Genomic DNA, 27,751 nt, shown 5'->3' on the forward strand with positions numbered 1-27,751 from the left:
AGTGGACACCACACTACATTTTGGTTTGGTGAAAATGACCACTTGTACAAGATTAAAACATGAGAGGGTTCTAAACCTGTACAACATTTCAGGATAAAGGCCTAGCACTGTAAAAACTGTATGAAATCATCAATATCTGATAATAAATAGAAAGATGCAACATAAGAAGGAAGTGGCAACAGTGCTTTAAGCATTGTTACTTAAGTCAAAGGCTCATTGTTCAATGAAATAATGGTATATAGTTTTGGTTTCTCTGCCTTAAAAAGCTAAGCAAATACTTAAAAGATTCAGAGATCTGCAAACACAACTGAAGAAACACAAAGATACCTGATTGAGTAAATGGTAAAAACTGTATTATTGATAAAACAAACACCAAGGTTCCTGAAAGTTACACTTGACAGAAAGGTTTCAGAATTATGGTACTAATATTCAGAAATGAATACATGGTTTTTACTACTGATAGTTTTCTCCTTCACACAGTCAAGTTCATTGAAACCCCTATTACAAAGTATTTATGGAACCAAGAACAAAGTGGAACTCAGAGTAAAATTAAGCATTTATATGTAAACATGCTTACTGACATTGGCAAATATAAATGACATAAATGGACAGTAAACATTACCTTATACTTAAAAGTATAGCACGTTTCATACATTTGTCACATGTGACATCTGAGATCAAAAGTGGAAGAAAAAAAGAGTAATCTTCTGAAATGTAGGATACTAACTTCAGAAAAGGCCCAGAAATTCTTCTTACCTAATGATTCTATTCAATGTTTACCTCCACAATGAAAGCAACACACATAAACTTCATTATTAGTCAAAAAGGAAACAGGCTTAGCTCAAAATATAAAAAGACAAGCTGGAAAATCAGGATTAGCAAAACTGAAGGCCAGAAAATAAGAACTGAATCATACAAGCCTGATGCCTATACAAAGCACTGGAGCAGAGCATTTTAAATCAATCTGTTCATCCTAGGCAACATGTGTATTGGGACAATTATTTGTTTTCTTTTCTCCAATGTTTAGTCACCATAAAAACCATCTACATGAAAACAGCTTGTGCTGTACAGTTCTAATGAAGCTCATAAAAAATTAATAGAATGTGAAGAAGGAAACCTGATGATGCACAGAGATTATATGGCCAAAAGACAAGAGGTATGTGCAGGTCTCGATAACATGCTTAGTTTATGTTTGCATCTGAGGCAGCATTTTAAACCTAAAGGATGAATTATAAAATTCATATCAGGAGTCATAAGCTATCATGTCAAAACTAAAACACATATGAATTGCAGAGAATTTATTCAATAGTTCCTCTTTGATGGAGAATGGAAGAAACAAGTACAAGACAATGAACTCCCCGGTGAAGTCCTGAGTGTGCTCAGAAGAATGGCAAAACTGACACCAACTACTGCAAGGATAGGATTTTATCTGTTAAAAATTCCAACTACTTTTCTAGGGCCATGGATGCTGACATTGCCCTCTCTATCACAAAAAACCCCTTTGGTTTCTGGGAAGAGTAAAAGTTACAGATCTCTCAGTCAGGCTTTCAGCCCCACTCTGCACTCCCAGTCCCACACACGTATGTTCCTATAATGGGCAACAGAACTTGGGGGGGGGGCAGTAAACCACTGCAGCTCATCAAGGAGGACATGCCAGTGCTTCATCCCAGAAAGCCAAGTGGGTTATAAAGGAGAGAATCCCATCATAAATTCGCTCCAGAGTATTCCCAGCTCACCTGGGATTTCCTTACCTTCCTCCAGCAAACTTACATAGGATTGTTCTTTCAAAACTGTGTTGAATTGGGCCAGTAGAACTATTTGCTGTCTTCCTAGGAACACATGCTACGGTTTGCTAAGGCTGAACTGGCTTCCAGTGTCTTATTTATGATACACTATTTCCTCCTAATACCTTAAGAAGTGTAAATACACAGGCAGCAGCAACAAATCAGGTTAGAATCTGTACTGGAGAACGTAGTTCAGAACTGCGTTTGATTCATAAATCCTTAGCTTATGTTATCCATGTGGGAATCAAACTCTGATAAGCAACTCTAAAAAAGGTTTTTTTAAGGTTCCTCATTTATCCTCCTTAATCTTAAGATTGCCTATTCTAAAACACATTATGAGAACAGGAAACTATTGTGAACTAATGCTCACTAACACCAAAGGCTGGGGAAGAAAGAAATCAGGTGCAGGTAACAAATAATGAGAATCCCATTCATGTTTAAGAACTGTGTTTGTTCATAACTAGATGTGGTAAATTGCTGACAAGGAAAAGGAAGAAGATGATCAGACATAATAGTAGGCACTGTTTTCAAAGATGCTCTTCTCTAAATGACCAATACCCTTCTAGACTTCAAAATTCAGGATAAAAATCAAAATCAAAGAACTCCTCCCTGACAGGAGAAACGACATCTCTCCACCGCATACACAAAGTGAAAAGTCCTACCCATTCCACTAATGTCCTACTGACACACTCCCAGTATCTTTTTGAACAAAATCTGTGTAACTCAACAACATATCATGTAACTGCTTTTGGATTTCTTGCTATAAAGTAGCTGTCTACATGATTACATTTCCAGATGCCGTTTCTCTGTAATTTAATGTTAATTCCTTCATGTTTATATTTGATGCTTTTAATACTATTGTTTTCTAAGGCATTTCAAAACAGTATTTACCTCAATGAGTCTGTATTGGTGAAATTAAATTAAACAAAACAAAAACAGTTGCATGAGCCTCTCTGCTGGTGAGACTGACTAGGCCATCAACAAAACTAATCTGCAACACTCCTGAAGCGTATTAGTAAGCAACAGACAAGTTGCTAAGCTCAAAAACGATGTAATTACAAACACTAATGAGTCATAAACTGACAGATAGAAACTAAAATTATAAGTTGATTAAAGATACCCTTCCATTGACAGGGACAGTGCAACAAATTGTACAGTACATACTAATTCAGTTCTACTATAAACTAGTTAAGACTACTTGTGTCAAGATCAATCATTTGAGTCTTGTTCCAAATCATTCCTCTGCTTAAGCCATTTTGCTATTCACATCTGTCCTAACTATTATACACCTATTTATTTAAAGAAAAAGAACATATGGCACTAGAGATACTGAGACAGCAAATGCAGACTAATGGGTACAGCTGTCACGCAGGAAAGTCAGGCAGGTACATTCACCCATCTGCCCGTGCACAAACAGTGACCATAACATTAGCCAGCCCCTTCCCTGAGCAAGAGAGAAATCTTGAAAACCTGTTCTTAAAACTGAGACAGAGTTTTGATATCACTTCATACATCAACTCTTCATAGGTTTTGTTAGCTGAACTTTCCAAAGTAAGTCATAAACACTCTTGTCAAGTATAAGCTTGCAAAGCAAAAAGTACATCTGAACTTCAATATTGTTATTGACACTTGATTTCCCCCTCACTCATACCTAGTATCTTCTTTAACTTAAGGAGTTCTTCCTCACCCTGACTGACATCAGATTCTGGTGTGTTGCCTACCATGGTTTGCGTATTGGATTTTGTTATTCCTGTGTTCAAGGACTTCTGCTATCCTGCTTGTTTTGGATGTTATAACTCTTTATTTAGCTGTCTGTATTCTGAAATTGGATTACTAACAGCACCTTTAGTTATGCAGCCCAAAGAGAGCCCATATCATCTTTCCTGCTGACATACAGAATCTTTCTGCAGAGGGAAAACTCACTATTTTTGGAGGGGGTGCATATGGAGAGTCATGTCAGCAGTGTGCAGGGATCAGGACAGCAGCACTGTTACTTGCACACAGCAGGTCCCAGACCTGAGTGCATTTCACCCAAGCTGAGCTTTTTGTAGGATTGCAGCTGTTACAGTTTTGCCTGAACTTACATTCTCCCACTTTTTTTGTTCCAATGAAAATAGAAACTTTTAATGATCATTAATAAAAATTATAGAATTCAGTTTGTGATAACCAGATGAATTCTACAATTACTAAAACCAAGTCAAATTACTGATTTGTTTTTACTGTACATTGTCATTTCAATTAACCAGCATGCAGATGAAAACACAATTCATTTTCAGATGGAAAAACTACCTACAGCAGTATAACCAAAGTCATTGTGGCCACCTGCCTGCACGCTTACAGTGCACAGAACAGGTCAGAACTGACATATGAGTTACACTTCTGAGTTCAGCACGAGCTTCCTCAGGTAGAGAAATGCACTGCTCTGCAAACAGGCTCCACATGGGGACCAATTTTAGCCCCACCTTGGGTAACAGGTTGGTTTCTCTTAACTGCTGCATCAACAGTCAATTACTGCTGGATTAACAAGATATTTAGAGAGGCTAAACATGATATCCCAGACAAGCAATTATCAAATGCTAGAAAGAATTATCACACTGAAATTGCCAGAATATAGAGAGATGTCTCATGTTATTGTCATTTGATCCAAATACTGGTTTATTTGTCAAAACCTAAAAGATAAGAGGGAAAAGAAGAAATGATCACATTTCTACAGAAGCAAATCAACACTGTAAAAAGAATTAGCGGAAATATTTATCTCTGAACAGATCTTTCAAACATAGTTAAAGACCATTTGGCTGGAAAAACTGGAGCAAGCACATCAATTTTGGTGTAAAAGGCATAACTGCATTTTAATTCATTTACAAAAAGCTTACAGATGTGGTTTAGACAGGAGTTGCTCAAGTTGCAAATATGCCTTGCTCTGGGAAGTCCCAATTTCTTTCCAAAGAGTAGGTCAGTGCATGGAAGGCCAAAATAAACACCCCAAAACAAGCAGCCTTGGGAATAAATGAAAAACACTTTTCACTCATTGCTAGAATTGAGTATTTTTATACTGAAACCAGGCTAAACTGCTTCTTGAGGAAATTATCACAGGAGAGACTGTTGAAAGAACAAGAGGGGTTGGGATGCATTTTGGTCAACACTTTTAGGCAACTGCAAATTCAGTGAACGTGGAAGATGTTGCTATCAGTAAAGTCAAACCCACTTAAATTGAGCTCATAATTTCTATTTGATAGTTCTTTGAACCTGAAACTCAAACTGAAACTCAGCATGGGATCAAGTTCTTCTGGACTGAAACCTAAGAATTACATACAGGTCTGCACCAGACCGATCCTAAAAAACCCTCTCAAGGAGTAAAGCCTTATTTATGTATTTCCATAATGCTGAGAAGACTCTCCTGAGTGAATGAACAACATTTTGATGTAGTTCACTGATTACCAGTATTTAGAAGCCACCCTTTTTTACTCCCTACAGAATTTGTAGACTAGGCAGGTTTACTGTTACTCAGGGATGATTCATGACAAAGAAAAATTATGCTTTGGGGAAGATGACTCTTTCAGAGAGATATATCAGAAGAACATCCAGGAGAGAGTCTTTGGAAATAAATTTGTTAGAACACACACCTTAACAAACCTTATAAGCTGTCAATACATTTTCATGCTAACTACACTGACTAACTAAACACACAATCCCAGTTTGAATGTGCAGTATGAGACAGCAACAGAGCATTATCCACGACACAGCACTTAGTGAAAAGGTTGGAAAGTTCAGATAACCACTGAGAGATTTAGTTACTTCCAGGAGTATGGTTATTGCCTCTCCTACTTCTTGCAACCATTTCAACAGATATTCTGCCAGCACAACCACCCTCAAAAGGTTTGATACGTGTGCCTATTGTAAATAGTTCATATCAGCAAAGTGATCTTGCTAGTTCATAGCCTATAGTGATTTCTTGAGCGAAACAAGCAGCATCAGCAAAACACCACTTTTATTGTATAACTATACCTATTCTAGCATTTTTGCCTATATTGAGAGTTGTAAATAAGCACAGTCTTGAACGACATTTCCAAGTTCACACAAGTTTTATGTGCAGATCTCACTCCAGGTGATCTCATCCTCACTCCAGAAAACTCCCTATCGTTGTAGCTCAGTGGCTTTCTTCCAGGTTTCAGAGAAATCTCTGAAATCAAGTAACTATCTCCCAAAAGACGCATGCCTTTCACATCATGCAAAAATGAAATTCAGTGGAGAGCAGATAAATTTTCAGAGCTCAGACTATAAAGGAAGCATATGCAGTTGTGTGGAAAAATGCACAGGAGTGATACAAGGTAGGCAGAAGTTACCAGTCCAGCGGCTAATTTATAGCAGTCAAAGTTTAACTTGAATTTAAAATGTTAAACTACCAAAGAATTGTTGGTGAGGTGACCTTTTCTTCCCCTCTCTCTTTTTCCTCTTTTCCCTGCTTATTTACAATATGTTAAAGCAGAACACAGGTCTATTCTATCCCCTACCCAGGTGGAGCTATGTTCCTGCTTTTAAGAGAGAAATTACAGCCACTGGAGGAAATCTGCTTATGGATTATTTCTCTGCTTGAGTCAATACTTGTACATGTAGATATTACTACTCATGCAGTATGTAACACAACCTTCAATCTCTAGTGTAATTAGGAAGAAAAGGGAGAGTTAAGGACAGACCAGAAATATCTTAATCATCAATGAAAACTGCAGGAGAAACTTCTGGAAAGAGCTACTTAAATGTTTTTTTTTTCCCGTAGGATCCCTTGATTCTTGCAAAACTGATCTCAAAACAGATTAGGAAAACAATGAAAATACATATGGGAAAACTCAACTGTAGACTCCAGTTTTAGAGGGTGACAACTGGTAACATTTCTTTAAAATGCCTCAGTCTGTTAACAATCCAAAGTCCTCTGTAGAAGACTTTGAAAAATTTGCCAAATTCTATGAGTGAAACAGTACAACAGCTTGAAATGGCATTAATTAGAAGGATGGTTCATGGTGGTTCCACTGATAGAAAACTGAAAGCCACAACAAGCCTTCAGTTTAAGGTAACAAGCACTATTTAAAGTGAGACTTTTTAAAAATTATCAGCTGTTTGACACGCTTTGTGAAGATCAACAAATACAGACACATTTCAGTGTAAAGACAATGAATAATAAATATTACTTTCACATTAAGACATGAACTTCCATATTGCAGTCAGACAGACATTTTGACAGTCAGAGTACTGCACAAAAACAGGCACAGAAGCAAAATGTTAGGGGAAATGCCATTATGTGTTAAACACAGAGTTGAAGGTAGGCAGAACTGAACTGCAGAGAGAATACTCAGGCTATTACTTAGGACTCCACTGAAACAGGAAATGTTTAACTCTCATACAGTATTATTTTATGATCAGCCTCTGCGTCATTCAAATAAATTCCCTCATTTCGATATGCTTTGGGTCACCCTGATCCCTTTTGCCATTTTCTACATCCTTAGAGCTGGAAAACCAAACGTATATTTCAACTAAAGTGTCTGTCACCCACTGTTTTGGATGACTTGGGGAAACTGAGTGGTCACATGAGCTAGGCACATGTCTCTGGCTACAGGAGATATTCAACTGAGAAGTAGGATACTCAAAGTAAACAAAATGGTAACAGAAACCATTGCAACTGGGAATCAAGACTGAGAATTAAATAACCTAAACAATGAAAGAGGTCCCAGTTCTCAGTGCATCAGTTTTGCTTGACTTGACACTAAGAAGAACACAGCAGAGAATCAAAACTGATGAACCTGGCCACTGTGGAAAGCTGCTTGTCTGACTGCATAAACCACTTTTTCCTTGCTGTTTACTAAAAACATATTAAAAAATAGATATCTGATGTCTTTTTGTCATCCAGCTAAATAAACAGTAAGTACTGAGAGGAGACATTCATTGCTCCTCATTTTTTTCACACCATTATCATGTCTTTGCCATGACAGTAGAAATAGCAGCAGTTAAGGTACTTCCTCTTAGAACACATAGCTATGCAATCTTTAAAATATCAATTTCCCAGGAGCCAGAAAGAATCCCAAATTTTCACCAACAGTCAGCTGCTGCCTGAGAAGGGTCCTTCTCCTCTCCCTCCACTAAGGAATTAATTCTAATCTACTTTGCACTCTTCCAAAATGCTGTGGACAATTTTATTCAAAAAGAAAATTGTCATTGACATGTCTGCCACTCATATCTCAAGACAAGCACAGAAAAAATATCTGTCTTGCTACCACAAGCTCATAATTTTTGCATCTGCTAGCAACAACTGAGGAGATCATTCACCAGACTGTCATAAAGTAAAAATATTAGCCATCAATACACTCAAGCTCTTGGATCAGAAGAGACAGCCCATCTCATGAGTCTGTCCAGGGCTGCCTGATGCCTGGCTTCATTCCTACATCTCCATTTCTTCTGCTTAGTGCAGTGGGGTCCTGAGAGGTTTTTTGAGATTTTTATACAAAAAAAAAAAAAAAAAAAAAAAGAGAGAGAGAAGTATACCTGTATCTGTAGGAGGGTCAAGATTTTGGAGCATTCCAGCTCAGGACTTAGTATGGAGAGTATGGAGTGCAATTACTCTAAAAAATGTAACGAGAGTTACTTTTTGTGGAGGATGGGTGTTTGTCTATCTGTCCTCCTTACTCAAGAGGCGAATCTATTCCAGCATCTATTCCAATTAATGTCACCTCAGACAACCTCAGACAAATTATTTTTTTTTTAAATAATTTTATTTATGGGACTAATGCCTATACACAGTTTAGCAGCAGGGACCACATTTTCTTTTACCTTGCTTGATTATGCTATATGAGAAGAATGAAGACCCAAAAAGAAAAAAATCTCTGTAATAAAAGGGCTTTTCCTTGCAAATGAAATGGCTGCTCTGTGTTTCCCTTTATCACTTATGTATGAAGTCTCATACAAGACATCATTTTATTTGCTTTACTTTGGAATAGCATTTTATTGGCTTTATTCTCTTTCCTCACCTTGTATCACCCAGTTGGTGCTAAGAAACTGAGTCAGCATGGCACTACTTCAGAAGCCAAAGTTGGCTCATCATTTAAAAAGGCTCACACACAACCACCTCACAAAGACAGGAAACTGCTCTGAAGTGGGACTCAGGAATCAGGCTCGGATAAGGTGACTTGCCAAACTTGGCTACAGGCTGCATGTGACACGCTCAAATTGCCTCCTCTACCGCACGTTTCAATTTCTATTGGATATGACACATGTAATAGCTCTGTGTTAATTAACTCACAGTGTTAATGACCACCAGTCACTGTCCTATAATCGCAGGGAGAACCACTAAGATGCTACGAAATTACTTCCAGCATTTCCCACAGTTAACTGAAAACTAACTAGCAAATAGTAAACCATCTCAAAATCTAGCACTGTCCTCTGCATAAAGGTGGTAAATATGAGTAACTGCACTGTTATTGTCCTTCCCACAGTCACTCTGCAGAGGACATTTGTTTCCATAGGTTCAGCACCTTCTGTGAGCACTTAGGTGAGTCTGACCAACCCAAATCAAGCCTTAAATTCCCTCCTGACTTGTATCAGCCCTCAGTGCACACTCACTGACTAATGCACACAACAAAGCATCCTTATTCCCTTACTTAATGGAACAAGTTCCCACAGAAATACCCGCAGACTTTAATCTACAAGTGCAAGAGAGCGAAAAAAAAAAAAAAGGAAAAAAAAAGATATCTGGGACAGAACTGAGGAGACTCCTCATAAAGATGCCAAAGAAACTAATTTTTTTCCTCCCCTCATCCTCCCCCAGTTTTAGAAGTATTAATAGAATGTAAAAACAAAACAGGCAAGTAAAAACACTTCAACCAGGTCAAATGGGTGTCCAAGTGGAGGTAAGAAACCACTTAAAGCTCTCACAGGATTATAAACCCCTCTGACAGGTCTGATAATTTTAAAGGCCTAATTCCATTACAGTATCTGGCAGCCTGCAAGGGCACATTTTACTAACCATAGGCCACCAGGTCATGATAGATGTTGACAGAAAACACTAAAGGTTAAGTAGATGTAAGACCATAAAACATTTCAAGCTGTACAGTGCCAACAATGTTAACTAGCGACCATGGAGCTGTTTGAGAGGAGAAAAAAATGGTTGTCTTGCCCCCAGCTGCAGTTCCAGGGAGCAGAATCAGGTGGTCAGGATGGCCAGCACCAGGCACGCTCGCATGACATGAAAGTCCTTTGGGCTGTATCAACCCCCAGAGTTCCTATCTTACCTAAAGCTCAGAGTGCAAGATCAGATTAATTAAGGTTAAGAAAACACACCACTGATTTCATCAGTCCTCTTCATCTGGGAAGCACGGTCAGCAGCTGCACGGCCGGCGGCAGCAGCGGTGCCACGGAGGAGCAGGGCCAGGGACATCCTGGTAGCTCAGGTCAGGCAACCTGCAAGTGCCTGTGTGTAACAGTGTAGCACTCTGACTTTGAAAAGTAGCACTCAAGTTCTCACCACAACGAAGATCCAAGCCAACAGTTAAAACAATTTAGTAAGACCCAGCAATTTTGCCTTAACCCCCCCCCAAACCTGTTCAAGCACACCAATGCACCACTCACTTCAACTCCACCTAAGAGTATTTATGCAACACATATATGCAGCTGAAACTCCAACATGTAATTTGGATTGCTTACTCCTGAAAGGTGTGTAGATAAAATGACAATCACAGAGTTCACCTTATTTCAGCCATTAAATATGAAACCTAATATTTGACATTCCAAACTAATGGAAAGGAAGGTATTCCATAGATTATTGCCTCTGTGCACAGAAAAGGCTTGAAAGCTGCTCTCTTCTGCATACTCTCTTTCTACAAGGCATTATGAGAATAGTCACAAATAAAGCTTCTGTTTTTTCTTTCTTCTATGTAAAAGAGCTCCTCTAAGTGACATCTATATGGATAATAAATTGGCAATACCACAAACAATTAAATTAAAAGCTGTTCAATATGTAAGGGGGTGGGAGCTGACTACTGACCAAATCTGACATACAAATAGCTTGCTAATTTGTCAGCAAGCCAAAATAAATGGAATGGGCTGGCTACAGGTGCAGGTAAATGCCTCAGAAATAGACATCAATAAATCATTTAGCTCTCTATAACATTTTAGATTACAGTCATTTAACAAGAAGGACATTTTTGCCTTTGCAACATGATTCATGAGTGCTTCAAGCAAGTCATTTAAAGTCAATACTTAAGATGGGATTTTAAAACTTCCTTCTTCTGATTTCTTAAAACCTACTCTTACACTTAGCAGAAATTATAAACTGTATCTTCTGTTCTGCTTATTGCAAAATACAAAATCCAAGATTTTGGGGTATTACACACTAATGATCAACTAACTCTCTAAAGTCCCAAACTCTCTCTATGAGAGAATAATCACCCCTGATATTTTTTGTAGATACAGAGACAAAGAGGAAGTTTGCTGAATGTCAGGCAAGCCAGACAGCCAGCATCCTAACCTTACTAGATGTGTCAACACAGAAAGATGGAAAGAGTGGGTCACCATGTATTAAATCTGTTCCTTAGAAGTAAAAATCATTTGGTCCTCATAATTCTCCATCTCATATACTTCTTTAAGAAGCCAGTCCATGACTAGCTGCTCTGTCAGCTCAAACACCATCTATGGGGCTGTATTTCTATGAAAATGATACAAGGTGTCACAAACAATGACAGAAGCTTAACTGCATGTTCAAAAGAAGGTCAGACATACTACAACCAGAAACACGAAATACACAAGGACCATCTATGCTTCTATTTTGCAAAGAGCTTGGAAGTATATTCACATGATGTAAAGTCATTTAGTAAAAAGATTAAAATCTTTTGTAACTAGTGGACTAAGAACATATATAAACTTACATGAATGTTTTTGTTTTTAACTTGATTCTAATGCAACTTCTGTCTAATGAAGCATACTCCTTGACAGCCACAAATTATTTCAAGGACCTTCCAGGTAAATCGGCCAATTAAGGAATTACAGTATTTCCACCCCAAGGAATAATTAGAAAACATATATAGCCATTTGGAAAGCTGACTGGAACAGGACAATTTAACAACACTTGTCTATGTGCAAGATGACAACATGGTTCATAAGTTTCTTCCAGACTAACCTCTCAATTGCCCTATTGCTAAAAAAAACAGTAGGGATGCATATGGATGCAGAGGTGTGTAAGAACATGAAGAACTGGTGGTTACTTCCAAAAATATGCAATTTTATTACACCTAGGATAGGAGGAGTTTTTACACACTTACAACCTAACATGACAGCCAGGCACACTGCCAAACACGCATCATAAATCAGAGCTAACAGTCAAATCAGGACAGAACCCCAGTTACAGCACCACAGTTCACTAAGGTGCCTCCAAACTTACCGAAAAACACAACGGGTGTGACACAACTCTATGGCATATCTGTCTGAGCAGGAACTTTGGAGTTAAAACTATTGACAGCAACAAAATGAAAATGCTGAGAAGTATCCATAGCAGACCCCGTTAACAGAACCAGGGAGACCTACAAGCTGCTCAAGGCAGTCAAATAACAGCCTGTGATCAATAGAAGCAAATAGTGCTGGCAGATCAAGCAGGATCAAGACTACATAAGCCACTGCAATCTGTATGAATAAGTAAATCATGACAGGCTCCTCTGAAAGCTGTGCTGTTAGGCTGATGCTTGAAAACCTCAACTTTCTAAAACAGTTGGATAGTGTCAGTAGATAAGACAGTAAAAGTACTGTTAACACCCTTCTTTGATGCCTGGCCTAGAATACGGATAAGTAAGTGGCACTAAGCAGCCAAAAAAAAAAAAAACAACAGTATTTTTGCTTTTCCTGCTACATACTAATGCAGCAAGAAGGTTGTTAATAAAATGTTAAATATATTAAACAGCAAAAGCAAACACTAGGTCAGTAAAACTGGTTAGCAGAACTAACTGAGAACTGAAGAGAGTCCTGTGGCAATCTCCTGTTAGCTCTCTCTGTTACCTTCTTGGGCTTGACTAAGAAAAGGTAGTCAAGGAGTGATTTTTATGAGCATCCCAGTTCTTCCCATCTGCCCTAGTTCTACTTCTGCTGAAGCTCTACTCAGTTCATTTGTAACTAAGTTAGGTCAGAATGATTTTGAAACTCCAGTACAAATAGTTTTAATGATAAGCACAGGAAAGAATGAACCTGTCCAGGTACTACAACATTATATTTAAATAGCATTCTAATGAGCTTGTATTAACCAACAATCGTGGGATTTTGTCTGCTTCCAGGATGTCAACACAGCTTGTCTACCTCCTGAAATTTAAGGGATTTAAGAGATACAAAGGGCACTGGGGAGGTACAAAGAATACCAAGTACTAACAACAAAATTCAGTTTGAGGATTAGAAGTTTATAAACAAACAATAACCGTTATTCATCAAACTGGTGAGAGTTGTACTTCAGTTATAATAAATAACAAAGAATTAGGAGCTTATCTGGGTGTCAGAACATTTTATTGGTGTTAATAAAAACAACTGAGAACAAAATTAACTTTTTTTTTTTCTGAAACAGGTAAAACTGTCATGGGTTGCACTGGATTACTGTCAATAGAATGAATATTGAATATTCTCACAGTGACTTGTAGAAAGAGAGTATGCAGAAGAGAGCAGCTTTCAACAAGCTAAGACTCAGGACTAGCAATGCACTCCAGGGAACGCAAGATTTTTGAGAATGATCCAAGTCAATAACTGGAGAAATGTATAGTATTTATTATAGGTAGGCTGAGTGGTAGCCTTCCACACTGCTGAAGTAATTACTGTCCTAATGTCAGTAATTTTATTTTATAACTATACCTTGTCTTGATTTTAAGGAGAAAATTCTTCAAGTAACTTCCAATTAAAAATAGAAATAAAAAACCTGTCTATGTTCATTCTGTGTTTCTCTTGTCTCCTTGCTGTATTCTCAGTGAAAGAGCTACATATGTGCCAGACTGGCTGGCTGCTTCCTCCCTGATGATGAATGGATGTGCACTCTACACCATGCCTTGAAAGCTATTACTGCTTTGCCTTATTTTGCATTGGTGTGCCTCTGATAATTACTGAAACATCCAATTCATTTGAAGGCTAGCTCATTCTTTCACATGCTGGTTTAAAAGGCTTTGTTCAGTAAAGTCAAATTGTTCTGATATTGAAGAAGTTGATTTTTAGTTACTTCTCGAACAACTGTTTTATATACCTAAACATCGTTTTGCTACAGAATACCCGGGGGTGTACCCGGGGGAATTTTGATTCTTATCTTGCTGTTAGAAGAGCCAAGTGATATTAATACATTCTTTCAAGTGTGTTAACTTTTAGCTATTATAAGGATTTGTTTGTTTTGGTTATTCCAAAGAAAACATCAATAATACCACACTACAGTGAAACAGATGCCATGTCTAGTGTTTTCTTGCAGAAATTTCTGGTTTTTTTCTGCAAAGGCAGTAGTACAAGGAAAACCGCCACAGCAAACTCTAGGAAATTTGGAGGACAGGCAGTGGGGTCATCTGCTACATTTAAAACCCTCAGGATACGCCTGTGCTGCACCACGTGCTGTATCCTGCAAGGTATCAGAGGCAGTAAACCATCCTCTCAGCCTGCACACCTAATCCACATGCTCAGCCAGGCTTCTGAGACTTCGACTGTATCACCCAGCTCTAGCTGGATAGCTCTGAACTACAATGCAGTAATAGCTAAATAATGCGGGGAGGAAGCCACTTTTCCCCACCTTTCATTTTTCCTTGAGCAAAAGCCTTGCTCTCCCAGCTGCTTACAAGCAGTTTCACGGCAGTCTGTTAAGAGCAGCTTCTTTTGCTTGTTCCACCCAAGAGAAAACAGAAGTTCCCCTTGCCAGAGCAGCCTCAGAGGAAGGTATTTCCTGTGGCAGTCTCTGTTCTCAAAAAGAGAGGAACAAAACCAGAGGGCATCTTCACTGAGATCTCTGGAACATCATTTTAACAATGTTCCACATGATAAGGTTTTGGGTTTGTTTTTCCTTGGTGAGCTCCTTCCCTGATTAGCTCTTCTGCTGTTTGTTAATATAATGTACAGTCTATTCTTTTGCTGTGAGAAGAAAAAAAAAAGTTACATTTGTAAAATCCCATGGAGTGACAGTTTCCTGTTGGCTGCATTCTAGTAAGATTTTTGGTTGCTGTTGGTCAGCAATATCCCTTTTGCTGGTGTAATGCTCATGAGAAAGCAGCCTCTCATTGTCACAGTCCCAGTGACAACTGAGGATAATGTGGGAACTTCTGTGTCCTCAGCTTACCTTGTGACACAGAAAAACACTCTTCTCCTGTCTTAGTTACACATCTTTTATTTGGGGGGGGTTGGGGGGGTTGGGGCATTGGATTCAGAGATTCTCTGAAAATAATTGCTATACTAACTCTTACAGCAACACAAGGCCTGTTTTGCCAGACTATTCTCTGTGAACTATCTCACCATAACTAATACAGTACCTGTTACAATAACAACAAATTGTTAATTGAGCCCAAAGTATCCTCTGTTATTCTCTCATTGTTCATTTACATGCTCTGCTTCTTTGCTTTGTAACCAACAGCTGTCCCCTGCCCACTGCACGGGGACAAGCTTTCTTGGGTGTTCCTGGAGCTTTCATCCAGCATAAGGGCCCAAGGACTGAATGCTGCTTTCAGCACAAGTAATATCAATGGAGTGCATGTGTTTCACTGAAATATGAAGAGAGCAACATTTCTGCCAGGATCACAGAGACATTGACACAGATTTGACACCTGCACCCAATTCTCCTGCGATCTACACAGGATTAAAGGCTTACGATTAAGTTTCAAACCTCTCTTATGACCAGTATTTTCAACTGCTAACATGAAACTCTACCTTGCCCATTCTGAAGAATTCTTTAGTAGTAAATTTTCACTGCATTTTCAGACATATTTCCCTATGGATCTTCTGATGGCTCCACCAGAAAGGGGTAAAAGTGGGATGGGTGGGAATCAAATGAACGTTAAGTATTTTTTTTAATCAAACTTTAACCATAAATTCGAAATTGAGCCTTTGGTAGCATTCTTCTGTTAACTTAAACTGAAGTGTTACTGAGTTCTTCTGAAATACATTTACATAAAACCAAACTTTTGTTCACAAGTCCTATTGCACTTTAGCTGCCATCTCAATTTCAGTGCTAAGCAAAAAGAGGAACAAAATCCTGCTAAGCAGATTGGTGACAGCATGGAGGAAACATGCTTTTGCTCAAGAGGAGCTTCTACTTTTATGCATGATTAGATGCTGATAATTACTTTCTTACCATTACACCCGTAATAAACTTCCAACTGGAGGAAAAAATACAGGAAATATTAGGTAACTTAGAGCAATTTTAGCTGAATTTTAATTTTATGTACTTCCATTTCCCTGTAGTGTTTCAGCCATGCTAATTGCTCCTCTTAGGTCACCCCAGCCTAATGACCTGATTAGCTTCAACTGACTGAGACACAACTTCTTGAAAGAAACTGTCTCCACAGTAAGTTTTCTGTCCAAAATCTACAGATTTGCACAACAAACATAATCTCCTGCCAAGTTAAGTTGTTGTCATAAATGTGGGTTCAAACTGAGCAGCTCACCCCCTGAGATGTCTACAGAGAGCAATTACTTTATCAAAAGTTGACAGATAGTAAGGGTTTTTCAACTGGATCTTATAACAGGCTCACCTGAACTCAGGGCAAGCAGTTTATATGACTGAAGTCAACACTTGTTTTGACAGTGGCTTCAGTGGACCTGGAATCACCCACGCCACTTTAGGCAAAGTCTATTTCACCTCACACAGCGATTTTACTGATTGAAGAGCTGTTATCTACAATAGCAAGTCTCTTCCCCCAACAGACTGTGCTGTCAGTGTCTGACTTGCAAACACTGAAGCTGTATAAATCCCTTGCATTTTGGTTTTGGTGTACGTTGATATACGCTATTTTATTCAGTTTTAAGACATTACTTGCATTAATGCAACTAACTAAACTAAATAATAAACCAACGTCTTGAGAAGTCTGACATCACTAGTTTGAAACTTCCTGAAAACTCCAGAAATCATATACAAATTATCTTTTTAGTTTTTATACAGGAAAAGAAATAAACAAGACACTTGTTACTGCTCAACACAAGGGGCAAAAAACTTATCAACTGGAATACCTGAGACTGCCATTGATACCAACACTTCTTTGAGATCTTCTTCGAAACCACTTGCCACAGATGTGAGTTCTGCATGGCAAGGTCTTTCCATAAAGACAGCAAAAATGAAATGGTGGCAGCAGTATTGTCACTGCTGTTTGCAGAACAGCTTGTCACGTTCTGACAGTGCCAGACAGGCTAAAGTTGCAGGAAAGGCCCCTGATAATTGCTGTTGCCTTTTGGTTTTATGACTGCGGATACAGTAAGCGAGATTCAAAGGGTTCAACCCCCCCCCGAAATGAGGACGCTTTGAGCCCAGCCCGGGTCTGGGGCGGGCGGCCGCGATGGCCCGGGCAGGGCGCAGCCCCGCTGCCATCGCTGACAGCGCCGCCGGCCGTACCCACAATGCACCCGCTGCAGCCGGCACACACACGGGCACACACAGCCGGGTACACACAGACGGGTACATACACACACACACACACACACACACGGGCACACATACACACACACACCCCCGGGCACACGCCGCGCTCGCCCCGGGGCGAACACACCCCAACACGCGTCCCCGCTCACACACGCACGGCCCCCGCCCCCCCCGAAACCAACTTACCCCCGAGTTACATCCCATTCACAAGCCCGGGCTTCCTCTGCCGCCCCTCCTCTGCGCGCCTGCCTCTCCTGCTGCAGAGAGGCCACATATGTCTGCAAACACTTCTAGGCAGAAACCAGCCAGTGCAGAACAAAGACAGCCGGGGTTGCCTTCATCTCAGCACAAGGCAGCCAGTAGCTATTTTCAAGCTTGTTCGCTCTCCCCCTCAGAGGGCACCCTGCTCTGTTTCTCCCTCTCTCTCTCCTCTCTTTGCCTGTCCAGCTACTGCACAACACACATCAATTATTCATTGCTTGTCTCCCGGTTTCCAGGCAAAACCAATCACAGATGGAGTCTTGCTAATGGGCTCATGCCGTACTTGCCAACAGGCTATTTGTGCTCAAGCTACAACCCTCTAGAGACAATAAAGAGAATCAGGTTAAGCTTTAAAACTTCACACGTACGCGAACAGACCTAAAACGGCGACAGACATGTAAGCATCCCTATGACATTGCTCAGAAGTACGTCTTCAGCATACAGCATGGCAGAAGGCTGCTTTAAATCTTCTGAAAGGGTTTTAAGAAAATCAAACACTCAGAAAAATCTCACCTCAGCTGCATGTTATTGATATTGATGGTTCTCTTTTCTGTCTCTAGTGATCCATGTCTTGCTTTCCCATTACACCTCTCCCTCCTTCTCTCATACTCGTGCACGCACACATACACACACACATACAGCCACAGCCACTTTGCCAGAAGGAAGAGAGAGAAAGAGAGAGGAGGAAAAAAAAAACCACCCAGGCAGCTCACATTTCAAACTTGCAAGGAGGGGTGGTGCTTAAAACGCTAGGACAAAGCCTCTGTCTCTGGCACCCAGCCAAAATACTAAAATAAATCCCCTCGATCAATTAATTGGAAGCAACACTTGTTCGAGCCCGCGTAACAAACCATTAAGGGCGCCGGGGCTGAAAAGTCTTGATATTTGGGAAATCTTACACCCTTGTTTCCCCCCTACCCTGTTTGCTGAATGCTGTTGACTAAATCCATCAAACTAGTCATGCTAATTAGCGTCCAGGGCAGCCTCGGCGGCGAAGCAGCGCCCGGGGCGGGCGGCCCTCGCGGTCCGGGAGTTTCCTTACGGACCGGCCGCCGCCCCGCCCGGGGCAGGAGGGACCTGCGGTCCCGGCGGCGGTGCCGAGGGTGCCCAGCGGCGGTGCCGAAAGTGCCCAGCGGCGGTGCCGAAGGTGCCCAGCGGCGGTGCCGAAGGTGCCCAGCGGCAGGCGCAGCGCTCCCGCTCGGCGGGGCCACAGCGCGTCCTTCCCTGCCCGGGGGAAACTGAGGCAGGAGGTACCAGCTGGAACAGCTGTCACCTGCGGGACAGCCTCGCTCGGGCTGTTTGCTCGGGGTGTCTTTAGGAGTTCAGGTCTTCACCTCTGCCGGCCGCCCACTGCTCCCAGCGCATCACCCGTTCCCACGCCACTGCCAGTTCAGCGCTGCCCATGAAAGAGTTTTAAACAACTTTCACATGTCCAGCTGTGCCACAACGCAGCCTGTGGTGGTCAGCGTTTCAGCTGATAGTGTCAAAGGAAAAAAAAAAGCACCAAAAACAAACCACCAAAAAAATCAGGAAGCTAATGTGACAATTCTTTGCTCCCTCTCAGAGGGAAAACTGGCAGTTTAAGTTGTGGCCAGCCGAGCACCAGCCTTTTCCTGCCAGCCTCCGCGGTGCAGAGCCACTTCCTTCCCCGCACAACCTGCACAAAGGCACCTCCACCTCTTAAAGGCGCACCCAGCACTCTCGCAGGGAAGGCAGCCGGCGGGCTCCAGCAAAAACCAAACAAAACACAAACAACAAAAAAGGAGGACTTGAAAAAATAATGGCTCTCCAGTAAAATTCTTTTCAGTGAAAAAATGGCCTCAGCTTCCCTTGCCATGCTTACAGTCGCTTAACTGTGCTTCGCAATCACCTTAGCAGAGAGAGTCGGCAACATGACAGATTGGAGCAGCTAACTATCACAGATATCAAAGAGCAGCTCTTCTCTGAAAAATGATTCCACAAAAAAGCATTGTCAGATTTCATGTTCGGGTTTTTTTCCCCAGGGAATCCACTACAAACAGGTAAGAGGTATGTGTGCTTTCACCTAACTTCACTCCTGGCGCAGGATCTCAAGGTCAGCCTGTCAGACAGGCTTTGCTTTCTCTCCACAGCCAACAGACCAAGCAGAACTGCAAATCAAACCCTCCACAATATTTTGTGCAATCTCAGAGCTGCACAAGCGTGACCAAAGGAGCACTAAACAATATGGCTGCTTCAGGTGGTTCAGGACTCAGCGCTGGGCCAGCGCCCGTAGCAGACAGTCCGTACAGCACAGGCGAGCCTTCAGCTGGGTCCTCAGAGATCCAGGTGGACCCACAGGGCTGCTGGAACAAACTCCTACACAAAATTTAGTTTCCACTGCAGTTGATCAGACTTGAGATTCAGTCACACAAAAGAAAAGTACAGAACCTCATACAATTGCCTTTCAGAGTGGACAGAAACTTTACAGAGGTGTAAATTGTACAGCTAGCCTGGCAGAATAGATAATAGCAAGTACAGGTTTTAGAGGACTGTCAAAGCAATTATAAGTATGTTGATAATCCAAAATAAGGACCAAATTCCCTACTAATGTAACTGCACCAAGTTTAGACTTGGTGGATGTGAATGAAATTTATAATTGATTATAATGCTACATGAACTCTAGATAGACACAGAATGAACGTTTCTGTGCTTGTTTCAGGTTTTACTGCATTTACAGAATTTTCAAACTGTTCATAAGCTATCATGGTATTATTTCATATTTTGAAAAAAAACCATAAAGCAGCAACAAGAACATATCAGGCAGTCGCGAGGTCCCAGATGTTGAGACTGGCTCCTTCCTCATACGAATTAATGAAATTAATTTCTCAATGAAATTATTTCTGAGGCGTAAAAAGTAATTTTATTGTTTCTGTATAGAAAACATATACCCCAGTATCCCGGGGTAGTAGTTTTTCTAACTACAATCATAAGTAGTACCTCTCTGCAATTAAATTGCTGTTTCTAGTGTAACAGTGTAAGTTTCTCTTTTAAGCTGCCTGTCTTTTCAGAGGAAGTGGTTTAGATTAGACAAATCACTTATCTAAAAATTATGTACTTACTTCTCCTTTGACAAATCTTCAGCAGGTTTCTAATCCCACCCTGCCACTTGAAATATCACTTTCTGTGATGACATTTGAGTCACAGTTGTCAGAAGCATCAGGCTCTGTAGTTAAATGGATTAAATCACACTTCATAGCATGCAGTATTTTGAAGAAGGAGTGGTTTATCATTTGTAGAAATTAATCATAACAGTTTTTTCTCTAGGGCAAATTCCCAATCATTTTTAAAGATTACTATGTTTAAGCCCCTCTGACAGCAGTATGTCAAATTACATCACAAGGAAGGTTATCTCAGGCAGTGATAACTATTAACAAGACTCACTGAAGACATCTACTACTGGGAAAAGCAGGTCCATACTGGGAGGTACCTTTTTTGTGCAGGAGTGGGAGAGCAGGCTCTTTGGCTGTGCTTTGTGTGGCTCTGTTGAGGCCTCAGGGATCCCCCTGTCTGGTGGCATTCCTGGCTACTCACATCCTGAGCAGCCACACTCCCGGGGCCATCGGGACACTCAGCCCACAGCGGAGGGGAGAGAGGGTGGGACATCACTGAGTTTTACAGGGAGGAAAAAGGAGACGCTTATTTGGACCACCTCTAGCTGAGTAAGGAGAAGAGTTGAAAGAATTTCAGAGAACTCCTGTTTACCTCAAAACAGGAGGTAACGTTTGTCTGTTTAACATACACTGTCAATGCAAAACAATATTACTGATGAGAAACTTCCTGAATCTCGATCCTGTCAGTCACCACTTAGCATAGAAACAAACCACATTCCTATGGTACTGCTCTTTGCTCTCCATGCCAAGACACTTCTTCCTGGAGTGTATTCTTAAAAAGTCAGAAGTCTGTCCATATTAAGTAGTGATGATGCAACAGACCTGCACATCCATGGAACACCAATTTTTTATGGTGAACAGATAATGATGTGAACAGATTCATATGTTCAGGTGCCTTTGATTGCTCAACATAAACAGCACGATGCTTATCTCCAACCAATTCAAGTGAGATAGCCTTTGGGTGTAATTATTGCTTCTCTCCCGCCTTGCCCCTCTTTGGTGATACTGCAAAAAAATGAATCAAATAGATCAACACCCATAATAAAAATGCATACCACCAACATGAAAAGAAGGAGAGGCTGAAGAGAAGTGGAGATCAAATCACCCATTTAGATGCTTCAGTATCAAGCAGGCTGTACAAGGGGGTACATCACCATGTTCTACTGTAATTTCATTATGAGAGGTGTGTAGAGAAAAGAGCAGACAAGTTGTTTAGAGAAAGAAAATATAAATGGGTAAAGAAATTCTCTTCAAATAGTGTAATACCAGTTATTGCCCACTGAGTCATGATATAATCCTTTAGCAATGCAAATTTTCTATGGCCAAAGATTTAAAGGTTTATCTTGGGGACCAATCTTTATTCATCGGAGTTTTGCTGCACTGCTGAACACAGCAGGGTAGTTCCTTACAACATTTGTTTAGAGCAGGTTATTTGCCCAAGAATTAGTTCCCTGGATAGGTATGTATTTTACTATTGATTCGAAGGATTCAAAAACCTCCTTAGAAGGTTTACAATTACATAGTTGAAATACACGGAATACATGGATCAGTGGCCTTGTCGATTTTTCCTAGTGTTTCACAGTAGGTTGAGTCAGTTGAAGCTTTTATAAATCCAAGGGCTGCATCCCAGTCAGAAACCAACCACTTACTTGGAAAAATGAAAATTAAAATCCTTTGACTCTGCATTAAATGTGTTTCATGCATAACCCATTTTCCACGAATCAAATCAACTCCATCCAGAAAGAGGTGTGAAAGGAAAACTCAGTATTTAAAAGCAAACTAAAAAAGAACCTTTCATGTGGTTTAGTCCTATCTTATTTAAGTCAAAGATTACTACATTGCAAAGAATTCTATTACTAAAGTGCATACCCTTTGGTCCCCTTCTGTGTCAGGCTTTATAAAATAAAGGTCGGAAAATTACAAAATGTAACAACACTGCATTTCCTTTTCTCCTGCTGCCCATAACGACTGTTTGCTTATGCCTAAATGTTTTGATTGACCCTCTGTTCTGAACTACACATCTGGAAACACCAAATGCTGTTTGAATGCACACAGCAATTGGACCAAAACACTCAGAACCTTCTGAAAGAGACTTATACCCTATTTAACTTTAAAGACCATGGAAATGCTCATGTTCTTGTTACCCCAATACAAAAAATTGTTCCTTCAAGCCTGTGCAGAAGCTCAGGACAGACCTTTGGGCACTGCAATGAAAAACACCTCTGTCAGTTGCCATAGTATTTGTCTTTACCACATGCAGAAAAACAAGATGACCTATAAGATTACAATCAAATATGGGGGAAAAAACCCACCTAGAAATACATAGCGAAGCCACATTCACTATGTTTATATCTTTGGTTCTCTTCACAGCTATACTTTTACAGAAAACTGATAAGCAAAAGTAACCAAAGCATGCAGAAATAAAGAACAAAGTACACTAAGGAAAAATCACATCCACATAATGTAGGATGACAGTCAGAAGAGAGGCTTCACAGAACTAAAATATTTCCAGCACTATTTCACCTCCAGCAGAGCTACTGCAGCTGCACCCTCACAGTCCAACACCCTGATAGATTTGTCCATCAGCAATTCCAAAGGCAGATGCAACATACCTCACCTGTGATGCTCTGCCCTTATTTGACTGTATCTGTTTTACTACAAATACTAATGAATGTTTTAAAACCTACTTTTCATGACATAGGAGCTTTATTGTTTTTCCAACTTTTAGACACTTCTATTCAAACTCCTTGGTAAACTGGAGTATGGCACAAATGGCACTTTCAGTTGCCTCTTTTGTCACCTGGGCTAGAGCTCATGACACCTTTTCTAGGAAATCAGAAAGCTATCAAAATTAACTGGAGACTTTTCTATACTGTATTCAATCTTTCAGCATGATCAAGTGGATTTCTAAAACATCCATATTTTTCAGTAACTTTTGATTAAATATTTTTATACCACATCTTGCAAACTGCCCAATTCTCCTTTATGTAGTTGAGACATTTTTAGCCTTCTACTACTTTGGGGGGATCTGATGAACTGTTCTTTAGATTTCAAACCAATCTTTCAGCATTCATATGTTCTGTAAAGGACTAAAAACATAGTTACACGTGAAGCAGGCTTTCAAATGCAATGAGGACTACTACCTCTCTTTCTAAGGAAGTTTTAGCATGCACTTTAATAAAACATATTCTGCTGCTTTTTGAGACACTTATTCTCAGTAAAAATATTTGTTTCTATTGAGCATATAGCCATTTGTAGCTGAAGCCCCACCTCTGGCAAGCTGTTGGTTAATTACAGCTAAGCTTTCTCTCTCTCTGATTAACTGTTCAAGGGGATAAGCAGTCAGCTCTGAAGATGGCAACCTAATCAGGTCTCTCACTGAAAGAAGACAGAAAACTAGCAGAACAGGAGCTTGTGAGGCTGTATAGGGCTAATACAATGCAAAAGAGTAAATGAAGCTGAAGTTTGGAAAGCAGAAGCCGTGTTAGGGCTTCTGGACTGTTCCTGGCATTGTAAATCCAGTCTGAGCTGTTTTGACTGTTCACAATATTTTCCAGAAATATAAACTGTATGAATATTCCTCATTAAGATCTCAAAAGAATAAGCCCTCCATGAAAATAGTCAATCCCAGTGACTGTTTTCCTTTGTGTTTTCCTCCTAGGTTATACATGCCTTCATATCCAGTTGACACTTCTCCCAGCCCCATCCAAGTGGTGCTGTGACCAGGGCTGCTCTGGGTTTCTGGCTCAATTTGAGTTGTCCTCCCCTCTGCATGGGGATTCCTCTTGGTCCTGTTCTAGTGAGCTGCCCCTAATCTAAAAATGGGTTGGAGAGGAAACCTAGGCTATTTGCTTATATCCTTTTTATTATTACCTTTTTAAAGCAATCCACTAAAATATGGAAGGTATCAGCTGTGAGAAGGAATATGTGATACAAACATCCTGAGTGGGACATAAATGAAACATGAAAAGATTTAAAGAGAATACATGTCCTTCATTACCCATGGTATACATTCTATACATAGGAAAGTTCATGATAGAGCCCTTTTTCTGTGCTGTGAGTGAGCTGTGAGAACATTCAAATGAGAAAGTTGAGAAAAAAAAAATAAATCTATAAAACCAACGCTGAATGTCGCTTTCTCCAAGTCAATTGTGGAGTGTAGAAGACCACTGAAAGTGCGTACAGATGTTTAATGATACCATATCAAACATATGAGAGGTTATATAAATAATCAAATAGATAAAAGTCCAATGTTACAAATTAAAAGAAAAGTTACAAATTGGTGGCTATGCATCACTGTCTTGGAAAGCTTCCATTCTGGAATACAAAGACATTCATCATTTGGAGGCCAGCTCATGCTTCTAGCTTTGTATTTAAACAAACCCATGTACCATCATCATACACTTTTTATATCAATCTGCCAGAAAGCCATACAGAGTTATTTTTAGCGGACTGTGAGATAAATTGCAGTTTAGCTTGCAAAGTAGCCTAATAAGGCAAAATGCTCTTGATGAAGACCAAATGCAGTCACTGTCATTCTTCCCTCCCCATACTCTAACCAATTTCTAAGAGCATCCCTTAATTTTTCCCACTCACTGTGGAAGATTACTGCATTAGCAACAACAGGATAGAACTAGAGGGATTCTTTATGGTTTTGTCTGTTTTAATAATCAAACATACAGTGATTGCAGAAAAAAGGAAATTATCTGAAAGGAAAGTGGTTTTGCCTAGATTCATTAAAGAAACCTTTTGGTAGACAATAATTTTGAGAGAAACAACAGCTTAATATCAGTTTTTGCTTTCAGAAACCGGCAAACTCTTGTCTCAGTCAACTCCAAATACTTCAAGGCCTCAAAGCTTTAAAGTGGATACAAAGGACTCTCAGAGGGTATTGGTATGCTTAAATATTAGCAAAGATCTTCTGAAAACTAAAGAAGTTCCCAAATCTACTAGATTACTTGCAATCTGAGAAAAAATACTCATTTTGAGATGTTGTTGCTGAGAGGAGGGGGGTGATTCTGTTACAATTTATTAGAACAAGATTAAAACCAGCAATTAACACAGGTTTCTATCTTCAGTAATTATTCATATACCTGTTCAGCTGATTATAAGTCATAGCTCCAGGCTGTCTGCCTGCATTGCTAGGACACAGACAGCAACCTTTGCTAAATTGACTCCAGTGGCTATGCTCACGCTGCAAGAGCTGTTTTCAAGGACAGATGTACAATGTTATATGGGGAAAGAGAGGAGCAAATTAAAGATGGGTGTTCTGTCAGGAAAAAGACTGAAGAACTTGTGTCAGCACTTCTCTACATTAATAGGACCTTAGATTTTTAACCCTTCACTACCTATTACTTAGATTTAAGAAGCACCTTCCTTATTATATAGATAGCATAACTGCATCTGCTCAAATAAAATCATGAAAGTACAACAGCTGAGAACAAAATACGAGGGTATGCACTATAGATAACCATATATCTATATATAGAGGGATTCATGAAGAGCTTTTAATCCTTCTTAAACTGTGATTCACTTTAAAGCATCATAGCTTGTGGGTTAAAGAAGCTGAGAACAGTAGAGCATGAAGTTACCAAAACATGTTATTGCCACACCCCACAGAAGAATCCTGCAATTTGAGATCATCAATAAATATCTGGCACATTCCTACCAAAAAACTACACTCACATTATTTATTTTTCTTTTGACTATCTTAATTCCATATATTTCTGTTTAAAGCATTCTATGGTGCTGAAAGGATGCTGAAAGTCTTTTAGACCTGAAAAATATTCAGTAGTACAACCATAGAAGAGAGCTGTACAGGCAGCTCCTACCAAGCACACAGTTCATACTGGCAAGAAGCTCTGTCTCATATTGCCTTTATTGGGCCCTCACTGAAATTTAATTTACAATTGAGGGTTTATGTGGCATCGCTAAAAGAGGGCTTCTGGCATGCATATAAACACATCCTATTTTAATAGAGGATTTCTAGTACAGATCTAGTCTACTTTGTGACTAACAGCAAGTCTACACCTTGCAATGTTCACATTTGCAGACTTTCTAATAACTACATCCCTCTGTTAAATAATTTACATTCTGATAGAATATGCAACAATAGTATAGCTATGAAAATATACATTTCCATAACCTGGAAAGTAGTCATCAGTATTTATCTCTATTTCTTACTTCTCTCCTGCAACATCACATGGAGAACTTCCACAAAAGTTGTTCTTTAATGATGTACAGGCACCAGAGCAGAATCTTGTCCCAAGAGATGCTTTGAAACAGCTTGATCAAGTCAGGAATCCTTGCACTGTGAGTGACAGGAACTATCCTGTTTTTAATCAATATGCATCAGATTAGTCTCTCTGTCCACTAATTCCTTGGTGGACTGATTGTCCACAGTCAAAAGACTGAATTTTGAGAATTAAATAGTTCAAGGCAGAAGCTTTAGAATGGGAAGTTTGACAGCCAACTATTTTTAATGAGGCTTTCAAAGTAAAACCAGGAAACTTTTGCATGTTCCCTTAGGCTGTAAATGGGGTTTTACTTTTTCTTTCATATTTAAATCCACTGTTAAGTAAACCTTAGAGCTGAACATATTCTTTGGAAGCTTAACTAGACAACTGTATTTTTAATCACTTAATTACTTTTAATTACTTTAAGTACTTAGAGAATACACACTGAAGTATCTCCTTTAACGCATAAAATGAAGTGAAAGTTCAGGTGTAGCGAGACTGACTTTAATGAGAGATTAAAATCTGGAGAAGACACTCAAATGGAAATTTTGGATACTTCAACTTCAGAAAGTGTAATTGGGTCTGATTTTCTAAAAATGCTAAACCTCCTTCTGGTAGAAGTTAAGCATCTTTAACATATTTTCAGCTGAGCATCCAAGAACTAAGAAACCACAGGTCATTACCACAGCTCTTAACTTTTGGCCAAACAGTCACTGTCAACTCTCCAAACTATTTACTGAC

At 39.8% G+C, this 27,751-nt stretch overlaps 1 protein-coding gene across 10 annotated transcripts in view; it reads right to left on the minus strand.

Annotated features, from left to right (window-relative positions):
• Window positions 1-27,751, minus strand: part of ZMIZ1 (zinc finger MIZ-type containing 1) — a 347,839-nt gene that overhangs the window by 73,184 nt on the left and 246,904 nt on the right. Inside the window, exon 1 of one of the 10 annotated variants that reach the window (XM_064662571.1) lies at window positions 18,157-18,292. The exons of 8 other annotated variants lie outside the window; for them this stretch is intronic. The gene's annotated coding sequence lies outside the window, so the exon portion shown is untranslated. Of the gene's footprint in view, window positions 1-17,568; window positions 17,851-18,156; window positions 18,293-27,751 lie in introns of those variants that run through there. One more of the 10 variants, XM_064662572.1, reaches the window with a different exon arrangement.

Source organism: Pseudopipra pipra, chromosome 8 (genome assembly GCF_036250125.1).
Source record: "Pseudopipra pipra isolate bDixPip1 chromosome 8, bDixPip1.hap1, whole genome shotgun sequence".
Classification (NCBI taxonomy): Eukaryota; Metazoa; Chordata; class Aves; order Passeriformes; family Pipridae; genus Pseudopipra; species Pseudopipra pipra.